At 47.3% G+C, this 16,401-nt stretch overlaps 1 pseudogene; it reads left to right on the top strand.

The window, feature by feature from the left end:
- Positions 1-14,378: 14,378 nt before the first annotated feature.
- On the top strand, positions 14,379-15,330 carry LOC140904498 (olfactory receptor 14A16-like; annotated as a pseudogene).
- Positions 15,331-16,401: the final 1,071 nt, after the last annotated feature.

Below are 16,401 nucleotides of genomic sequence, written 5' to 3' on the forward strand. Positions count from 1 at the left end.
ATCTTTTTATTATTTTAACCTAAATGAGTATAGCATCATAGAATATTAGGGTTGGAAGAGACCTCAGGAGGTCATCTAGTCCAATCCCCTGCTCAAAGCAGGACCAACGCCGACTATATCACCCCAGTCAAGGCTTTGTCAAGCCAGGCCTTAAAAACCTCTGAGGATGGAGATTCCACCACCTCCCTAGGTAACCCTCCTAGTGAAATAGTGTTTCCTAATATCCCACCTAGACCTCCCCCACTGTAACTTGAGACCACTGCTCCTTGTTCTGTCATCTGCCACCACTGAGAACAGCCTAGCTCCATCCTCTTTGGAACCCCCCTTCAGGTCGTTGAAGGCTGCTATCAAATCCCCCCTCTCTCTTCTCTTCTGCAGACTAAATAACCCCAGTTCCCTCAGTCTCTCCTCATAAGTCATGTGCCCCAGCCCACTAATCATTTTCGTTGCTCTCCACTGGACTCTCTCCAATTTGTCCACATCCGTTCTGTTGTGGGGATGTAAAAACAGTGTCATTCTTGCTATGCTGGAAAGACTGTTTTAAAGTAAGTGACATGAACACTGGAGTCTGGGGTCTTCTTGTCTTCTTGTCTGGGGTCATTTTGTTATAGCCCTGGTGTAAGTGGGCAAGTGCCATCATGTGCACTGATCTGGTGTTCCATATGCCTTCCCGTGTAGATGTACTCACACCCAAGCTGAGAAAGGATCTCAGAAGTTGGCCTGTTAGTAGTATTAGAATATCATCTTTGTGCATGGTTGTGTACACTTCATATATGACAGACAAAAGCAGAGTATGTGATTAGCTAGAGAGACAGACAGACAGGACCATTCCTTGTCCTAACCCACAACCTCATTTAATGATAATGATAGATTTCTATTTGATTGTAAATTACATGAGCTAGCTAGCTAGTGTGACAAAGTTTCTCCTCTACCTTGGTGGGTCTTGCGCTTATTGGCGGATTTGTTTGCCTTTGAACTTCACGGCAGCCCTCAGTTTGGCCGTTTTCATGAACCCACAGTCCAGGGCAACTCCTCCTGTGTCTGATCAGGAGTTGGGAGGTTTGGGGGGAAGCCGGGCTCGCCCTCGACTCCAGGGCCCTGTGGAATGCAGCTGTCTAGAGTGCCTCCTGGAACAGCTGTGCGACAGCTACAACTCCCTGGGCTACTTCCCCATAGCTTCCTCCCAACACCTTCTTTATCCTCACCATAGGACCTTCCTCCTGGTGTCTGATAATGCTTGTATTCCTCAGTCCTCCCACAGTCCACATTCTCACTCCTAGCGCCTCTTGCTCCCAGCTCCTTACACGTGCACCACAAACTGAAGCGAGCTCCTTTTTAAACCCAGGTGCCCTGATTAACCTGCCTTAATTGATTCTAGCAGCTTCTTGATTAGAACACCTGCAGCCAATCAGCCTATCTGTCTTAATTGTCTCCAGAAGGTTCCTGATTGTTCTGGAACCTTCCCTGTTACCGTACCCAGGGGAAAGGGACCTACTTAACCTGGGGCTAATATATCTGCCTTCTACTACTCTCCTGTAGCCATCTGGCTCGACCCTGTCACACTAGATAATGAATAATCTATGGAAATTATTGTGCAAATTATTGTGCTTCTTTTCCTGTTAATGATTGTCTATGTCCAGATCATGATTTTCTTATAAATACTCCTTATTACACATTATTTCACAAAGATTTTGTATGACTATATCTTACTCCATCGCTCATTTACAAACAGCTCATCCTAACGCACTTAGTGTTTGAACTTTGAGCTGTTTTGACCAGATACATTTCTAACATACTCTGGTTTGCTTGGAAGTATCACAGACAGGTTGGAAGAGACCTCAGGAGGCCATCTAGTCCAATCCCCTGCTCAAAGCAGGGCCAACACCAACTAAATCATCCCAGACAAGGCTTAGTCAAGCCGGGCCTCAGGCCAATGCTCAGCTGATTTAAATTGGCATAGCTCTATTGAAGTCAATAGATCTCTGAGAATTTACACCAGCTGAGGATCTGGTCCAAACACTCATGATTATGAATTTAAAACTCATTTCCTTTGAATATTCTCTACAATGGTCCTGATTCCGCAGCCACTTCAACATGTTCTTAACTTTAACCATATGAGTGGCCCCATTGAAGGTTTAAAGGTAAACTCATGTTTAAGTCCCTGTTGAATATGGGTTAGGGATATGGATAGGGCTTAAGGATAACCCCAAACTGGTGTCAGACCCTGACACTCTTTCCATTTCTCTCCTTTCCCAGTCAAATAAAGCCCTGCAATTGGTGCATTGGAATTACTCTCCCCGTCTGGCTTCTTTCAAAAATTAGGATTCTGGGACCTGATGTGTCAGTGACTTTTGGCACCACACCGATGAATGGAGTAGAGAGAGAGAGAGCAACATTGACAAGGACTTGCACAGAGAAAGGATGCTGTGCCACTGTCCATGTCGTCAGTGTTAGGGGTATTCTGATGTGAGGCTCCCACAGTCACTCCAGTTGAAGCTGTTCCAGTCTGGAAAAATAATTAAAGAGTTATTGGAGCAGGGGGTCTGGACACGGGGTCTCCCAGGTGAGTGCTTTGACCACCAGGCTACAGGGTAATTCTCATGTGCTCTCTCTCCCTCTTTGACGCAATGATTCTTTAATGATTTAATCCAAAGTGGAACAGCCTGAACAGGAGAGGTTGAGGGAGCCCCACGTCGGAATATCCCACAGCCCAGTGATTAGGACACTCACCCAAAAGGTGGCAGATCCCCCTTCAGATCCCTTCTCCTCCTCAGGCAGAGGGGGGATTTGAACTGGGAGTTTCCCCATGGCCAGGTAAGTACCCTAACCACTGGGCTAAAAGTTAAACAGGAGGGCCTTCTCCTTCTCACACAAAACACCAGAGGTGCTTGACCCAAGGAGAGGGTTCCCAGTTATGCATCACAAGCAGGGATAGGCGCCACCCAACAGTTCGACATAGGCAACTATCTCTGTGAGGGGACGGAGCGTGGCACACCCGCGTCTAGTCATCATCTCCCAGTGGTCAGGTTAGGCACCTCCCCACTGCCTGCTGGCAACTGTGGATCCCATTTAGGTGTTTACCTCTCCCCATTCATTGAACAGGGAGCCTGGGCTCCGAACACAAGCTTTAGGAATCATGGGGATTTTCTAAGTGCCTAAATGTTAGGTGCTGCAATGCTCATCGTTAGAATACCTAAAGGCAACATTTTTAAAGGTATTTAGGTTCCTGGTGGGATTTTCAAAAGCACTTAGGTACCTAAATCCAACTGAAATCAAAGCGTGTTTTGAAAGTCCTACTAGATGCTTAAATACCTTAAAAAAATCAGGCCCTAATTCCTTCTGTGAATCTAGCCCTGAGTGTCTGATATCCCCGAAGAGGCTTTAACAATATCATCCCAGAAGACTGAAGACAGATCCAAAAACCATATTTCTGAGCCCTTCCTAACACTGAAGGACTTTGTAAACTGCAGCCATACCCAGACATGGGTTCTACAAATGGCCCTGTCCCTTTAAAATGAGCCAGACACAGACCCCAGGACCAAAGACTCATGAGTTTGAGGTTTTAAAATATAAGGCTGCTCCCATCTCAGCTGAGATAGGGACCACCTCACCTCTAGATCATGCAGAACAATCTGGTCCCAGCAGGGTACACGAGAAAGGCTGATAGTCATTGGATAGCTGACAGTCAGTGGTAGCTGGGTAGCTTTGAAAATGAGGCCTCTTTGAAAATGCCAGCTGAGGGCTTTGTCAAGTGGAAAATGATCTATTGTCAGATTTTACAAATGGCCCCTCTCTTCATCATTGGCCAAACAGAAACATCCATCCCTGAGCTGTGCACTGTTCAACATCCAGCCTTGCCTTCATCACTGCCTAGGGGTGCACAGGGACCATTTCCCCGCTAGGCTGCTAGTGACTATGTTGGCATAAGCATCAAAGTTTGTGCCTTGTGATGGCTTCATGGTGGTCTTAAGAAATGGACTGGGGGTCTTTGTGCGGTTCCTAGAAGACGTGTCCCCAACACACAAACATCAGCATCACTGGAAATAGATTTCAGAGTAACAGCCGTGTTAGTCTGTATTCGCAAAAAGAAAAGGAGTACTTGTGGCACCTTAGAGACTAACCAATTTATTAGAGCATAAGCTTTCGTGAGATGCATCTGATGAAGTGAGCTGTAGCTCACGAAAGCTTATGCTCTAATAAATTGGTTAGTCTCTAAGGTGCCACAAGTCCTCCTTTTCTTTTTGGAAATAGATTTGCATCCTTGTGCTCCATTACTATAGAGAGGTTCAGAAGTATGCAGAAAGGAATCCTCTGTCCTATATAGCAAGGGTCCCTCCACGGCAGGGAAGAAGCACACGTCCAGGGAGTGGGGAGCGAGGGAAGATCACACAGCTGCCACCTGGGCTTCTATATGTACTACTGAAAAATGTCAGACTTCAGAACCTTGGGCTAATCATCTGGCCGCTTAGGGTTAGGGTGGTGCAAAGAAACTTAGGATACAAGGGGACAAGACAGAAATCTCTGTATATTAAGTCTGTGATATTCAAAGGGGTCTAAGGACATTAGTTGCCTAACTCCCATTGTGCAGTCAATGGGAGATGGGCACATAATTCCCTGAAGCCACTCTGAAAATCCCTGTCACAGCTCATGGCCCGCAGTGAAAGTTCACTGTACGGTTCCAGATTCTGCAGCACCCACAGTCCCTTGTGTCTGCTCTAATTGCACAGGATGCTGGAGAGTCAGTCACTGGTTCCTCCAGAGGGCCAAGCCCATTCCTGGGGTCTCTCCAAGGAAATCAGTGATTTTGCACCCAGGATACATTGGGTCCCTTCTGCTGAGCTGTTTTCTACTCTCTCCCCTGCTAATGCCCCCTGGGGATAATCACAGCTCTGTGCTCCTCACAGGGGTTTCCTAGGGGATGCCCCACTTGGTCTGATTGCTTTGGTTGCTCTCAGTAACTGAATCCCTGGGCTGATGTTATGTCCCTGGCACACCATGCTGGGTGCACCACGCTGCAGCAGGGCCTGGGAATAGATTGTGCCCCAATAAGGCAACTTGAGAGAGCAGGACTGTCCCTCGCCTTCGGCCCCTGAACATCTGAGAGGAGCTGAGGTCTCAGTTCACACCCCATTTCCATGTGGAAGCTACAAACATTGTCGAGCAGGATGGGACAGGCTAGCTCGGGAGATAAGAGATGAAGTCGCTGCTTTCACCTCTAAGTCACCTGTCCAAACCCAGCCCCACTGAGCAGGAGCCCAGGGCTAAATGAGCAAAAGCATTTTGGTGCCTAAGTCCAAAATTTACATCCTCAAAAGCTCTGGAGTTATGGGTGCGTGTGTGCCTGCCTGCTGGCCGGCTGATGTGAGCACTGCGTAAGGGCTCTTGGACATGATTTGACCCTTTCTCTCTCCACTGTGTAATAACAGAGCTGATTACGACTCAATTGAGAGTTTTGTTGCAGACCAATAGAGCTAAAGCCACTAATAACCAGGTCTAAGCATGAGTCTTGCTTTAGGACAGTGTCTCTGGTGCATAAGGCTGCCCAGTCTGCACGATCAGTGAGGCTCCCCCAATAACAGCTGAAATCACTGAGAGCTGTGTTATGTGGCAGGACCTCAAGACATCCCAGAAGGTGCAGGAGGGCTGGCGGAGCAGAGGCAGGGGCAGAGCAAATGCCCGGACAGCGGAGAGAGCAAGGTGCCTTTCTTTCCGTCCAGCAGGGTGGGCGGTGAACGCCACAGATGCACCTCTGAACTCTGGGTCTTCACTGACCAAGGACAACAGCTGTGCGTGGGGTGCGGTGAAGGGATGGGCACGTTACTGGAATCTTTGACTGTGGGACTTAAGAACCTGAGGCAAAAGGACACTGCCCAACATACTCTGGGGTGGGTGTTTTGCTCATGGTTTATGTTATGAATCCTGCTTGCAGTGCTTTCCCAAGTTAATGCCAGGTTCCTTTCCCCCTTTTTACTGTAAGCAGGGTCAGGATGAGCTCCACCCTGACACCTGGTGGTGAGGTGTGGCAAGTTGTGGAAAAGAACTTCAGGGGCTGATCTCATTTGCATCGGCTCACCCACCCCGCCTAGCATGAGCCCATAGCTGCCCAAATGGTCACTTTGGCTGCTGTGGGATCCCCAGTGTTTCTGTTATTGGGGCAGGAAGAATAAATTGTTATTATCTTGATTATGTGAATCAAGGAGAATGGAACTGTACTTGGCCTTTTGTTATGATGGAGGGGTGTGACGCAGCAGGGAGGGGGGAGTGCTGACCTGGGAATGTGGCAGGGGAGTTTCACTGGGGATGGGATACTTGAGCGCCTGTAACCTGAGCCAGGATGGGGAGTGGGAAGTAACACCTCTACCCTGGAAACTGGACAAAGGCTGCAGGAGAGAGACTGCTGCGGGGGGTTTGTTTTCAGTTTGGTGCTGGGTGGTGGAACACAGGGAACCCCAGGGCTGGGGTCTAAGCTCCCTGCCCCCCAGAAGGACTTGACTGAGAGGTCCTGGTTGTCCCCACAAGCTCTGTTTTAGACTGTGTTCCTATTGTCCAATAAACCTTCCATTTTACTGGCTGGCTGAGAGTCACAGTGAATCCCAGGAAGAGGGGTGCAGGCCCCGGACTCCCCCACACTCCGTTACAACGGGCTCGCCATCAACTAAGTAGCACTCGGGACAAGGGTAGACAAGGGACATGGGTTCCAAAACTCAGTGAATTCAGAGAGGTTGGGGACAGGTGTTAGTACCTGGTCTTGTGGGCCTTTTGAGAGGGCCTGAAACATCAATTGCACATTCTTCTTTCTCCACTGTGAAATATCAGAGCTAATTTTGGGTCTATTAGGAGTCTAACTACAGGTGCTGAGCTGAATTTGCTTTGGGGTTATGGTGCATCAGCACTGAGGTTCCCACTACTACAAGATGAACTCACTAAAGAGCTAAAATTACTGAGCACTGTGTTAAGTAGTGGGGAGCTTGAAGATATTTATTGCTGGGCAGTGAGTGGAGTAGGACAGCAGGAGCTGCCTGCATGATGGCTGGTGGAGTGGGATGGAGCAGAGTAGAGTGGCTCGCGGGACGGCTGGTAGAGCGGAGTGCAGCGAAGCCCTATGGAGCGGCGGGGCAGTCCGCTTCGGATCATGTAAGGTGCCCGTAACCCCACACACACACACCCACCCCAGGCTGAGGAGTAACATTCTGCAGATGAACTTTTGAACTCTGGGGCTGGGCGTTTGGGTTCTTGAACTTTGGGTGATCTTTGGGTTGCTGGACTCAAGAACCAGAGAGAAAGGACATGGCCCAATCTGCTGGGGTGGGTCTTTGCTCATGGTTTGGTTGATGAACCCTAGTTGTGGTTTTTTCCCAATTTAATGCTGATGTCATTTAGCTCATGTTATTAAAGATTTTCTGCTACACCTAGACTCTGTGCTTACGAGAGGGGAAGTATTGTCTCTTTGAGGCTCCCAGGGTTGTGTGTTAGATTTTCCCAGGTCACTGGGTGGGGGCTTGAGCCAGTTTTGCGTTTGCTTTGTTGAGAGGGAACCCCTGTGTTCTGAACCCGGCCCTTGCTGCTACCAACTCGGCCTGGCAGAAGGGTTACATTGTTAAAAGTTTCTTTGCTACACTCGGGCTCTGTGCTTGTGAGAGGGGAAGTGTTACCTCTAGAGGCGCCCAACGGGGGATGTGTAATTGTCCCAGGTCACTAGTTGGGGGCTCAAGCCGGTGTTGTGTTGCATTGTTGAAAAGGACCCCCTAGATATTGAACCCGGCCCTTGTTGCTGCCGACTCCAACTGGCAGAAGGGCTACACAGGTTTCTTAAAAGTGAAGGGAGAGGTTCTCAGTTGGTCTAAATCATTATAGCTGGGTAGGTGCGACCGCGCGGTGGTGCCGGCTGGGAGAGCAGCCTGAGGCAGAAGCCTCCAGCTCGCATGATATTCCAGGCAGGACTGAATCTCCATGAGATGAAACTTAAAGAAGAGAATGACCTGGAGTCTCTGGCTCCCATTTGGTGCTCTAAGAGGAGAAGCTCCATGTCTGTCCAGCCACCCTGATCGACCTCACCGAGGTCTGCCAGGAGCACCCAGGAGATGTACGCCGGCTACCAATCCACCATCTGCCGTGAAGGCAAGGAGCTGCTGCTGTGTAGCAATGCAGTACCGCATCTGCCAGCAGCACCCAGGAGACGTACGGTGAGCTGAGCGGGCTCCAGGCTTGCCGTGATATGGCGTCTGCATGGATAACCCAGGAAAAAAGGCGTGAAACGATTGTCTGCTGTTGCTTTCACAGAGGGAGGGAAGCAGAGAGGAGGGGGGGCCCTGACGACATGTACCCAGAATCACGTGCGACAATGTTTCTGCCCATCAGGCATTGGGAGCTTAACCCAGAATTCCAATGGGCAGCGGAGACTGCGGGAACTATGGAATAGCTACCCACAGTGCACCGCTTTGTAAGTCGATGCAATCACGGTATTGACGATGCACTCTGCTGACTTAATGCATTTAGTGTGGATATACACAATCCACTGAATAAAATCGGTTTCTAAAAATTGACTTCTATAAAATTGACCTTATTTCGTAGTGTAGACATACCCTAAGAGAGTTAAGCATCTAACTCCCATTGTGCAGACAATGAGCACTGGGCACCTGTTTCCATGAAACCACTCTGAAAATCCCTGTCATAGCTCACGTCCTGGAGCAAGTGTCCACTGTATTGTTCCAGATTCTGCAGCACGCACACCCCCTTGTTTCTGCTCTAATTACACAGGATGCTGCAAAGTCGGTTACAGGTCCCCCCAGAGGACCAAGCCCATTCCTGGGACCTCTCCATGGAAATCAGCAATTAGTACCCAGGATGCATGGTGCCCATTCTGTTGAGCTGTTTTCTACTCACTAGATATTACCTCACCCACCTTGTCTCTCTGTTCCCCGAAACAGCATCTTTAGAGAGCAGGACAGTCCCTGGTCTTCGCTTCCAGCACTGGACATGTGAAAGGAGAGGAGGTCTCAGTTCACACCTCATGTCCACATGAATGCTATAGCCATCTCGGCGCAGGATGGGACATGCTGGCTTGGGAGATAACCGATGAAGCGGCTGCTTTCATGTCTAGGTCACCTATTCAACCCAGCCCCAGTGAGCAGTGCCCCAGTGTCCTCCCCTTCTGAGCTCCATGAAAAATTGGTTTTGTGCATCATCTCCTTGGACACGTCATGAAAGCACCCACCAAACATCTCATCCATCCAAACTAGAACGCGTTAATCCCCTGTGAGCAGCCTCAGCAGAGACCATGGACCAGCGCGGACCTGAAGAGATCATCTCAAAATGGGAGAGGGTAGATCGGGCTCCCAGTCCCCTTCACTACATGGTCTCTCCATGGAGATTGCGATAGCCATCAAAGGAGCCAATTGTTGCCAGTCAAAGTAAAGGTGGGTTCTGTAGGGATGGGCTTTAGTGTGGAACCAGAACCTCAGATCCGAAGCCCCCTCGCCTGAGCTTTGGGGAAGTGAGGATCCCAAGAAAGAGCCCAGTGTCTGAGCTGGGCCCATCTCAAATTAATTTGCAATTTCCTGATAGAAATAGTCTTCTTCTGTCAGCCACACAACCCTCAGCTCTTACATAGCAGGGAAGGCCCGGTCCTGATCCCACTGCCATTACTAGCAATGCTCCCACTGACTTCAGCAGTTCCAGGGGTGGATCATAGAGGTGCACGCCATGTGTTCATTAGAGCAAATTTCTCCAAGGAAATTTCTTCACTTCACAGGTTTTTGTTTCATTTTTTCCCCATTCCATAGAGAGGTGGCCACATCAAGCAAAGGACATTTGTATGGATGGAAATGTAGGTGGGGAAGGAAATGATGTCCAGTGTTGCACAGTTAGGAACGGAGAGAGCTACAAACATGGGCTGGGGCTTCCAAGCTGTCTTACCCCAGTTCAAACAGAGAGACGTTAATGGCATCCCTGTGTGTTCCCCCACTGGTCATTGGTGCGGATACGCTCCCCCCATAGAAACCAGGAGTGATTCCACTGGACTCAGTGAGACTCATTCTTCTCGCCCTCAGCCTAGTGTAAATAAAGAGTAACTCTAGTCAAAGAAATGGAGCTGTTTCTCCTCTTACTCACCCAGTGAGTAACTCAACAGAGTTAGGCCATGTCGACACTATGGACCTTACAGCTTTTACCTTTACCGCCGTGTCTACCCTTCAGACCTTACTACCTTTACCGCTTGTGTCGGTCAAACTTTTGTCAGTCGGGGTGGCTTTTTCACATCCCGACCAACAAAATTGGTAGTGTAGACAAAGCATAAGGTGGGGGTTTTTGGTTAACTTATTGTTAGTTATGTTAATTGAAGGATGAATTCACAGCCGTCGATCTCAATGAGGTCTGTGATTGATCCTGTCATTCGTACCTCGCAGTTTAACAATACAAGGCAGCAGAAGGAAACTGGAAGTTATGGAGGGGCTTATAACTCCGGAAGCCCTTGGTCAAATGACAACAAATTTGGAACTCGAATGCTACCCCCGTGCCTGCCTGAGGCACCCAAATTTCAAAGCTAACCGAGTAACCATTCAGCTTCTAGTGCACGTCCAGAAACTGAGCTTTAAACCATACAAAATGACGGGAATGGAAATCCTCTAGCCCTCCTTCTGTATTGGCACAAGAGCACAATCCAACACGCAGACTTTCTTAAATTCCATTCTCATTTTGGGTCCCCCAAGATTTAGTGGGGGCCATGCACTACCTTGGGTAAAATGAGACAGATTGAGACCATATTGACCTGCCTCACATCAATAGTTTGATCTCTAGCTTTGAGCAAAATAAACAAACCTAGAAACTTGTAACTGGGCTCATATATCCACAACCCATCTCTCAAATGACCCCACATTTAGGTCACTAATCCTACCCTGCACCCTCCTAAGGCACATTAAATTTCAAAAGAATCTGACTAAGCATGTCTTCTGTTTTTTCCTTTTCTTTTTTTTTTTTTAAGAAAGGAGGACCTTTAAACAGTAGTCATGGTGCAACCTCAACTAGAAGGGCGTTGCTGTGGTGGTAATAATATTCATCAGTTCATTTACTGGTTGGGTACCCATCTTGCAGGTTTCTATGAACCCTGCTATTGGAATATTCCAGGAGCATTGAGATGGGATTGTGATGTTCAGCAATGAGAATCTCAGAGACAGGAACAAACAAAAAACTCGACATCACGGCACAGATATTTAGCTCATGTAACCTGGCCGAGTTCCATAGCACTCTGCCAATTTACATTCGCTGAGGAACTGGTCTAATTGACTTCAGTGGGGCTGAGGCTGACTTACACAACAGCTGTTTGCGGGTCTGGACCCTCTGAGTCCAAGGCAGCTAGAGGTGATTTACAGAAACTGGGGCACTGACCCATTCACTCCAGTGGAGCTACCCTGATTTGAACTTGCTGAGGATCGGAACCATTGATTCCTATAGGTCTCGGGCTGATTTCTACTCTCTGGCTCTTTGTATTTCATCAGTTTCTCTGACATGAATGTCTCGTGTAAATTACACATTTTTAAACAGTGCATCTGCAGCCAAAGGAGCCTTTTATTTTAATGTCATCTGCCGGAAGGAAAACAATGTTACGACTGAGAAAGAAAGAAAGACAGACAGACAGACAGACAGACCTGGGCTATTCATCCCAATAAAAGTTGAAGATCAGATGCAGAAAATCTCCACAACACTGTCCCCAGTTCTGTCCCAAGTGGGAATGAATCGTTCTGTCACTGTTGCAAGTTATAATTGTAATTCATCCCAGTGGACAAAGAGCTAGGAAAGAGGAGACTGGTTACGAATGTTTGACTCTTCTTTGGTTCAGTTTCACAGGCAAAGGATATGGGTTGGAAACTGCATCATGGGCCAGATCCTCAGCTGGTGTAAATGGATGTAGCTCCCTGGAAGTCAATGAGTCAGATCCCCAAGTAGTGTAAATAGCCCTCGCTACTATGAAGTCAGTGGAAGTGTATCAGTTTACACAAACTCAGGACCTGGTCCTTAGTTTTTAGTGTTTGTCTCTTAGTGAGGAACTTGAAGCAGCCAGGGCAGCCTGAGCTGTGGGTTCCTCTGGTGGCTGCCTCCCAAGAGCTGCTGGTGCAATGCAGGAGAAAAACATCTCTGCTCCCCTAGAGGTGACTATGTGGAGTTAATGAAGGAACAGGCTATTCCAGGCCAACTGAGACTCTGGTGCCAAGAGGCTCTTCGCTATTGTAGATACATGTCTGTGCTACAAATATATGTTTTATTTTGCCATCCTGTGGGGACCCCCTTTGTGATCCAGCCCTGCCTTGTTTTTAGCTAAAGGTCCTTCAAGAGATGCTGTCATCATGTGAGATGTAGGGCAGGGGCTGTTCCCCCTCTGGGGGGGTTAGAGTCAGCTAGGGCATGTTGTCAGGATGGTTTGCTCCTGAGGTGAGAGCAGAGCTGGGCTCACAACCCTGGAGACCTGATTCAGCTATTTAGCCCCAGAGCAGGGATATCTTGGGCTGTGACCTTGTTTGAAGCCGCCACAAACCAGGATCAGCTCTAGAGCTGGGACTGTCTTTCAGTCCCTGATCCCATTTAGTCCATCACCTTTCACCCAAGCCTGCCCTAGGAGGGAAGCAGGGAGGACCCATCTGTGCTAGGAACTGCAGAGAGACCCCCACAACTCAGGACATCCAGCGAAGGGATGCGACAACAGCTGGTGGATACGACAGTGATGGGGGCATGAGAGAGAGAGAGAGAACCAAACAATCCTGGCAGTGGATGAATAGATAGATAGATAGATAATGACCAATGATTCCTAACACAGTCGGATCAAATGCATCGCAAATTGGAATAAAGACCAACAAAGTAAGTTTTCTATTTCAATTAAATATGTTAGAGTATTAATATATGGGTCAAATTTAATATCAGAAATATGAATTGCAATTAGAACTCTTGAAGACTTTTACTAACAAATTATGCAGATATCTAGAGATGATCAGATTTTTTTTTCCACCAGAAAAAATTGACTTTTCATTGAGGTTGTGAGAACCAAACAGTTTCAGCCAAAAACTGTTGGAACCTGAAAATTTTTAGGCATAATGAAAACAAGTTTTCATTGTTATGGATATCAGAGATTTTCCATGAAAATATATTCAACTGAAAACTGAATTTTCCTTTGAAATAAAGTAGAAATTGTCTGACTACTCCTACCTGGAAACTTAGCTTTTTGCCAGGGTGGGGAACATGAATATTGTCCAATAACACCATAATTTCCAACCCCATTCCCTCTATTGCAACCGTGTTTGTCTGTTTCAAAGGGGTAGCTGCAGGGTGGTAAAACTGAGTAAGTAGCAAAGTTGGTCGCCCAGAGAATGTGTTTTAAACATACTAACCTCTCTAAACTAAAGCCCTGAGAGTCGAAGCTCCCAGACAAAGGCTGTTTCTCTTTATCCTACCCAAGGACAGGCAGGAGGTTGATGGAACTAGAACCCAGATCTCCACTTCTACCATCATAGCCTCTGTCCCACACTGCTGCCTGCTAAACAAAAATACTGTCAACATGTGCACAGAACATGCACACAGGAAGACACAATCCATCCCCAAAAGAGTTCACATTCAAAGTCCACAAGACAGACAAAGGGAAGGGGAGGAAAGAGAGGCAGCGGTGACTGCTCCATGGTCACAAAGTGACAGAGGCAAGACTAGAACCGAAGTCTCCTGACTCACACAGCACAGAAATAAAGTCACAGGGGGGAACCACACAACCCAGCAGCAACTGAGCGATGCGACCAGCCCATCATCACGCAGCAATGGGAGTGCAGCTGGGATCTGGTGCCATAAATCAACGTGTAAGTAGGCATCAGGCGGTATGTGGGATGTTGGGGTGGAATCATCACAGAAAAGCTGCCATGCGGGAAGCTGGGTGATTCTGTGCTGTATTTCTCAGTTAAGTGGGAATCAGACTGTGCTGACATTTTAGTATTTTAGTTGAGTTAGTCAAGTTGTGAGCCTGCTGTCTGTAGCAATAGGGGCTTAATTTTTGCTCATATTGTTGGATTTGGGTTGTACTTTGTTCCATCTTTCATCCTGCATTTGATCAAGCCACATCTTGGGCCAGATCCTCAGATGGTGTAAACTGACCCAGCTCCAGTGACTTTAAGGGAGCAATGCCAATTTACACTCCTGTGATAACACACCAGAGTCGTGCGTTGGTTGTGAGTGGTGAGGCGCTCTCACTACTCCAGTCAATGGAAGTGACAAGTGCTGTACACCTTTGACATTCACACCATGAGATATCATGGAGAGGGGAATCAGAGTCATTCCCTCTCTCACTATAACCCTGACCATTGCTCTTGTCCTTCCCTCCACAGCCATCACACGATGAACTAAGAAAGAAAATGTCCAACCAAACCACCGTGACCGAGTTCCTTCTCCTGGGATTCTCTGATGTTCGAGAGCTGCAGATTTTGCACTTCATTGTGTTTCTAATGCTTTACCTGGCAGCCCTGACAGGGAATCTTTTCATCATCACAGCCATTGCTCTTGACCACCACCTTCACACCCCCATGTACTTCTTCCTGATGAGTTTGTCCATCCTAGACCTCGGCTCCATCTCTGTCACCATCCCCAAATCTATGGCCAATTCCCTTATGAACACCAGGTCCATTTCCTATTCTGGATGTGTCGCCCAAGTCTTTTTCCTCATCTTCTTTGCTGTAGCCGACTTCGCCTTACTCACCATCATGGCGTACGATCGATATGTCGCCATCTGCAAACCACTGCACTATGAGACTATAATGAACAGGAGAGCTTGTGTCCAAATGGCAGCCAGTGCCTGGATCAGTGTAATCCTCTATTCTTCATTGCATACCGGGAACACGTTTTCGATAACCTTCTGTGGAGGCAACATGGTGGATCAGTTCTTCTGTGAAATCCCCCAGCTACTCAAGCTCGCCTGCTGTAACTCGTACTTCAATGAAGTTGGGGTTATTGAATTTAGTGTGTTTAACTCTAAGTTGCTTTGTTTTTATCATTGTGACATATGTTCAGATCTTGACCACGGTATTGAGAATCCCTTCTGAGCAGGGCCGACATAAAACCTTCTCCACATGCCTTCCTCACCTCATTGTAATTTCCATGTTTCTTTCCACTGGTGCCTTTGCCTACGTGAAACCCATCTCCAGCTCTCCGTCAGCTCTAGATCTCGTGGTGGCTGTTCTCTATTCCATGCTGCCGCCAGTGATGAATCCGATCATCTACAGCATAAAGAACAAGGAAATCAAAGCTTCCCTGAGGAAACTGACTGGGTGGAGGTTATTCAACAAGAATAAAATGTCTGCATTTCTCTGATGAACGTGGTTTTATCTGTGTTGTTTTAGCAAATACAATCAACTGATGACATTACTGTCCCCATAAGAATATGGTGTGTGATTTTTTTTATGCAAAATGCTGTCTGTATAGTGGTAAATCCACACTAACTCCACTAAGTCAGTGGAGTTCTTCCAGGTTTATACCAGCATAAGTAAGATGAAAATCTATCGATCTCATGCTTTTATACTGCCACCCCTCACCATGTTATCTGAGTACCTTCCACATAAAATCAGTAGCCATTAGACTTCATGGAGTCTCTGATTCTTCTCCTTTTTGGGGGTCAAAACTTTGCTTGGGGTATGATGGCTTTTGGGTTTCTGTTTGCTGGTGTGACAGAGTGGGATATGGCAGCATCAGATCATGAACTCTGTGTTTTGCTATCTGGGTAAATATTGACATGGTGACTGCAGAAGTCTGGGCTTGCTCAATAGCCCTCTATCGCTCTTTGTTCATGGCAGCTCCTACCTGAGAAAGGTGCATGTTACTTTACTGAAGAAAGAAGAGAAATCACTCAGAGAAATCAAGACTGAAGTCTGGGGCCTTTGATTTTTGTTGCCTTTCACCTACAGGCCCTGCTGCATGGAACAAGTCTTTTGCTGTATAGGGAGTCTGGAAGTGAGGGGTGGGAGGGCGGAGGCATGGCTGGTGTGTCTGGAAGTCTTAATTTTAGCACATGACAAAGAGACAGGGGACCTGTTTAAGTGCAGAGTCCTACCCTGTGTCAGGTGCCAACCATAATCCCACGTAAAAAAGACTTGCAGGAGTTTGTTCTATCTAATCTAATCTAATCTATCTATCGTAGGATTCCACACTGTCACCCATCACCATGCTATCTGAGCACCTTCCACCTAAAATCAGGAGCCATAGCAAAGCCCCTAGTAGACCGTGAGGAGCCAGAGACTCCATTCCTTTTTTTGTTCTTCCCCTCAGGGTAAAAAATATGATTGTGGTATCAGTGCAGTTGTTTGGTTCTTGCTTCTTTCTCAGATTTTTTAAATTTTATTTTAGGGTTTTTTTTTTTGTTTTTTTTTTACTGGTGGATTGATTTGT

Source organism: Lepidochelys kempii, unplaced genomic scaffold (assembly GCF_965140265.1).
Source record: "Lepidochelys kempii isolate rLepKem1 unplaced genomic scaffold, rLepKem1.hap2 scaffold_140, whole genome shotgun sequence".
Classification (NCBI taxonomy): domain Eukaryota; kingdom Metazoa; phylum Chordata; order Testudines; family Cheloniidae; genus Lepidochelys; species Lepidochelys kempii.